The sequence below is a fragment of the Oncorhynchus kisutch genome, linkage group LG17, assembly GCF_002021735.2.
Source record: "Oncorhynchus kisutch isolate 150728-3 linkage group LG17, Okis_V2, whole genome shotgun sequence".
Taxonomy (NCBI): Eukaryota; Metazoa; Chordata; class Actinopteri; order Salmoniformes; family Salmonidae; genus Oncorhynchus; species Oncorhynchus kisutch.
The window spans coordinates 15354830-15360971 of record NC_034190.2 but is presented as its reverse complement, the minus strand read 5'-3'; positions in this window follow the sequence as shown (position 1 = coordinate 15360971).

The window sequence follows — 6142 nt, the reverse complement described above, 5'->3', positions numbered from 1 at the left end:
AGGAGAGATTATCCACTGCCGTGTTTGTCAGGGGCAGGGAGGTGGTCTCAGCATGGGGGCCCCTGCCCTGCCTGGGCCTGCCCTACTCCCGACCAGGCCCTGCTTTTCCGGCTCCGCACAGCAGGGACCCCCGCACTGAGCCGGAGGCCAATTTAGCCCAGCCACACTCGCCCCGGCAAGATGATTTCGCTGCATTTGTGGACTCAGTCCCACAGTCTTAATGAGAAGAAATTGATGCCAGTATAACCTGCTGCCTGCCAGCTGTGGAGTGGAGAGCTGCTTCCTCTCCAGTGTTGCTCCCTCTGCTCTTTATATGTTGCTGGTAGACCTGCGATAGCTTGTTAGAATAGCCATTAGGAAAGTATTTTACACGTACTGTTTTCCAGTGTTTCTCTACATATTATTGATTATGGTTGTATTAGATACAGTCCTGATTTCCTGTTCAAACCAAAATGGGTTGATTTATCGAATCTATCCTCCACCACTGTAGGCAAAACAGACCATCCTGTCCCCTGTCTTTGCCAGATGATTTCACATTTCTGATCTATTTATTGCTCATGGCTGCTGTTCGTAATGGCGTGTCTCTTTTTAAGGTATGTTCTCTGATATTTGTGAAGTTGCACAGGTGTAAGTCCTCAAGATGAGAGGGTATCTCCCCAGAGGTTATAGCTCCCTCTTCACCAGTGATTATGCCAAACACTCATCTGCAGACCACAATCCAACCGCTCCCTTGTGTGTAAAGCCCTTATGACACTTTCTGATTTCACCAACTGTTCAGAATGGAATTTCAATTAGTCCAAAATTAAAATTTTGGTGTCTTGACTTTATAGACCCCATTTGAACTTGCAGTACTACTAGTGTAATATAAAATGTATACATTTTTAAATATAGGATGTGGGACTAAGATTGACACATTACACAAAGATGTTCACGTTTACTAATGCAGTTAAGCAAAGTGCCAAGAGCCGGGTCATTATTTTAATTGTTGGAAAGGCAACGGAGTGAGAGAATCAGTAAGTGCGAGAAATGGAGAACACAGCCATTTTGTTTGTGCTGAGAGCGGCAGGTTCTCTCACTGTGTTGGGGTTTGAGCAGGGCCTCTGCCCCCCCCCCCTCCAATTGCTTTTCATTTACCTAACTTTTGTCATTCATTTATAACCCACATAATTCACCTTGACATGGGCAGTCTGCCCACTTTGACCACTATTGATGTGTCAATAATCACATTTCTTGTTTGAACTGAACCCCAATGAGGTTTTATTTTTGGACGGTAACATGATTTCAATTTGGACCACTGTTTCATCAATAGACTGCTCCAGTTGCTTTTGTCCACTTTGTCAAAAAAAGAGCATCTGTACATGAAACCCTGGATCATGGTTTGACCATTGTCTTATGTGCTGGCAATATAACCAGCAAGAGGTCTCTATAAAAACAGTGAAAATACTAATGAATACAACACATTTTGTAACATTACAGTTCTATTGTTCCTCTGGCCTGGTGGCTGTGGGCGATGTATGGATCCATCCCACTGTGTCAACACTGTAGAGAGGGGACACACAGCATCCTCCCAGGCTATACTTTACTTCCTTCAGACCCTGGTTGGTACTGCTGTCGTTCCAGGGTTCTGCGACCGCAGCAGGCCTCTCCACCACCAGCCAAGAAAGACGGGGGCCGTCGTAGTCGTGCAGGCAGGGGACACGCAGCTGCTACAATAATAGGCCTAATTGCACGTTTCTTTTGTGGGGCTGAAATTAGTGGCAGACACTGCTATATACAATGCCCCCCCCCCAAAACCTTGAGTTAAATCTTTTTTTTTAAGTGACACGAGGGGGCGAGTCATTCACCAGAGAGAGAGACCCATCAACGCCCACGGCCAAGCGTCGTCCCACACCTGCACTCACCCTCGCTAAAGTAAACACAGATAATAAGGTGTAATTACTTTAGAAAATAATAGCGAGGAGGGCTCCCTCATGTGACAATGTCTGGCCTGTTTATTGTGGGGCTGAAACAACCTCAGGATAGGGTAGAAAGAATGAGTGGCCCCAGAGCAAGGCAGACATCACTTTCAATGAGGACCCTGCTTTTTTAATGTCTAGCCCGAGTAATTTGTGTGCTTCGTCACCTCAATGGGGATTGACCTTGAGAGTGTGGGCCGGGTGGGTTTTCAGTATGGCGATAAGTTGGACATTAAAGTGAGGTAGCCCTGATAAAGAGTTTTGTTTTGTTCCATGTGTTTTACTCTACAACCAGTCTAGTTCCCATCTGTTTCTCCATCACACATATTAAAGTTAAGTTCAAAGGGGATAGACTCGTCATAGACCATAGAACATGACACTGGACAGTTCAGACAGTAGGATCATACTGGAGCTTCAGTTTCGTTCAAGAGCGGACAGGCCTTAAACACATCTGACGTGTTCTCACACAGAGAGAAAGAGAAGGGAATGTTTCTTTTTAACGCCATCAGTGGAGGTTGATCACTATGAAAACACAGACTTTAGTTTGATGTCAGTGTGGATTATGGACTTCCCTGCTGCAGCAGAGCAGTTTGACATTCCTCTTCTCTTTGGTCTGGGAGGAATTTTGAGGGAATGAGTGTATAATCTCTCAAAGACATTGAGCAAGAGGTCACTCTCAGCCTAATGTGATATGGACATGCATGGTCCTGCATAGACAATGGTAGAAAACAGTTAGTGTCCCCCAAATGTGACTATATTCCCTATATAGTGCCCTACTTTTGTCATTTGCTATGCAGCCAGTGAAATTCAGTGTGAGCATCATGGAGCTGCTGATGGTACTACTATACTTTACCTTTCTATGAAGACTTGACTGCAAGGGCCGAATCAAAAATACAGTAATAAAACAACGTGGAAAGGACAGCCAGTATTCATTACTCACTATATGTTATGCTATAGCTCTGTCACGTCTGCCTACAATACAGTAAAGAACACGTCATGGTAAAATTGAGAAAAAGTGGAAAATAGAAGTGTGCTAATCCAAGTGAAAAAATTAATAATTGCCCAACATCTGGGTGACATTTTGTCACATACTGTTACTAACGAATCACTACAGTCGTATTGACTGATTCATGTAATCATGACTCAACCTGTTACTTATGGATCACTACAGTCGTATTGACTGATTCATGTAATCATGACTCAACCTGTTACTTATGGATCACTACAGTCATATTGACTGATTCATGTAATCATGACTCAACCTGTTACTTATGGATCACTACAGTCATATTGACTGATTCATGTAATCATGACTCAACCTGTTACTTATGGATCACTACAGTCATATTGACTGATTCATGTAATCATGACTCAACCTATTATTGATGGGTCACTACAGTCATATTGACTGATTCGTGTAATCATGACTCAATCTGTTACTGACTGGTCACTACGGTCGTATTGACTGATTCATGTAATCATGACTCAACCTGTTACTGACGGGTCACTATAATCGTATTGACTGATTAATGTAATCATGACTCAACCTAATACTGATGGATCACTACAGTCGTATTGACAGATTAATGTAATCATGACTCAACCTATTATTGATGGGTCACTACAGTCATATTGACTGATTCGTGTAATCATGACTCAATCTGTTACTGACTGGTCACTACGGTCCTATTGACTGATTTGTTTAATCATGACTCAATCTGTTACTGACGGGCCACTACAGTCGTATTGACTGATTCGTGTAATCATGACTCAATCTGTTACTGACTGGTCACTACGGTCGTATTGACTGATTTGTGTAATCATGACTCAATCTGTTACTGACGGGTCACTACAGTCGTATTGACTGATTTGTGTAATCATGACTCAATCTGTTACTGACGGGTCACTACAGTCGTATTGACTGATTTGTGTAATCATGACTCAATCTGTTACTGACGGGTCACTACAGTCGTATTGACTGATTTGTGTAATCATGACTCAATCTGTTACTGATGGATAACTACAGTCGTATTGACTGATTTGTGTAATCATGTCTCAATCTGTTACTGATGGATAACTACAGTCGTATTGACTGATTTGTTTAACCATGACTCAATCTGTTACTGATGGATAACTACAGTCGTATTGACTGATTTGTTTAACCATGACTCAATCTGTTACTGATGGATAACTACAGTCGTATTGACTGATTTGTTTAACCATGACTCAATCTGTTACTGATGGATAACTACAGTCGTATTGACTGATTTGTTTAACCATGACTCAATCTGTTACTGATGGATAACTACAGTCGTATTGACTGATTTGTTTAATCATGACTCAATCTGTGACTGATGGACCACTACAGTCATATTGACTGATTCGTGTAATCATGACTCAATCTGTTACTGATGGATAACTACAGTCGTATTGACTGATTTGTGTAATCATGTCTCAACCTGTTACTGATGGACCACTACAGTCATATTGACTGATTCGTGTAATCATGACTCAATCTGTTACTGATGGATAACTACAGTCGTATTGACTGATTTGTGTAATCATGTCTCAACCTGTTACTGATGGACCACTACAGTCATATTGACTGATTTGTGTAATCATGACTCAATCTGTTACTGACTGGTCACTACGGTCGTATTGACTGATTTGTTTAATCATGACCCAACCTGTGTCAATGACAGCAGTGGTATCAGGACAAAATGTAGAAGTAAATAGAAATAGATAAAGCCAATCACTTTAGAGGATCTCTCTACAATACCCTCAGCACGTAGGCCTATCATATTCCTTTAATGATAGTATTAATATCATTCTTATGGAACACTGGTTAAGAGTTTATCAGTTCACCCTTAATTACATTGATCCTGTGTAAAGAAATAAACCTCAATGTGCAATAAGCCTTAAAGGGCTTTCCGAAGATTTTTAGTTTACAGTGACGTCCTCAACAAGCTCCCCACTGTGACTCCATCCACTGTCCTTACAGACACCAATACCCAGCAATTAGTTTTGTTTTCTATTTTTACTCGAATCCTCCCCCCCCCCCCACTGACCATCTTTGTAAACATTTATAGCTCCCATATCAAGCCATCCATTCTACTGAGCCTAATAGCATTGGACAGTGAAGGAAGAAACATTAACAGAACAATTTAGAGAGAGGCTTTTGCAGGCTAATTAGGCACTTGTGTTATCATCATCGCTGGTGACTTATTATCAGTGCTCTGATCATTGTAATTAATCAATCATCTGAGTCACTCATGCGCTCCTACACACTGGAAATGGGAACTAGAGCATCGGTGACCTATAAGAAGCAGGGTATGCATTTGTTTTTAGCCCATATCAATTCTGGTAGTAATGTGATATATCACGTCTGTCAGCCAATCAGCATTCAGGGCTCGAACAAGCCAATTTATAATGTGCAGTTGTCCACTCCCATTTGAATAACCAATTTATTCATAAATATACAGTGGGGAGAACAGGTATTTGATACATTGCTGATTTTGCAGGTTTTCCTACTTACAAAGCATGTAGAGGCCTGTCATTTTTATCATAGGTACACTTCAACTGTGAGAGACGGAATCTAAAACAAAAATCCAGAAAATCTCATTGTATGATTTTTAAGTAATTAATTAGCATTTTATTGCATGACACAAGTATTTGATCACCTACCAACCATTAAGAATTCCGGCTCTCACAGACCTGTTTTCTTTAAGAAGTCCTCCTGCTCTCCACTCATTACCTGTATTAACTGCACCTGTTTGAACCCGTTACCTGTATAAAAGACACCTGTCCACACACTCAATCAAACAGACTCCAACCTCTCCACAATGGCCAAGACCAGAAGCTGTGTAAGGACATCAGGGATAAAATTGTAGACCTGCACAAGGCTGGGATGGGCTACAGGACAATAAGCAAGCAGCTTGGTGAGAAGGCAACAACTGTTGGTGCAATTATTCGAAAATGGAAGAAGTTCAAGATGACGGTCAATCACCCTCTGTCTGGGGCTCCATGCAAGATCCCACCTCGTGGGGCACCAATGATCATGAGGAAGGTGAGGGATCAGCCCAGAACTACACGGCAGGACCTGGTTAATGACCCGAAGAGAGCTGGGACCACAGTCTCAAAGAAATCCACGAGTAACACACTACGCCGTCATGGATTAAAATCCTGCA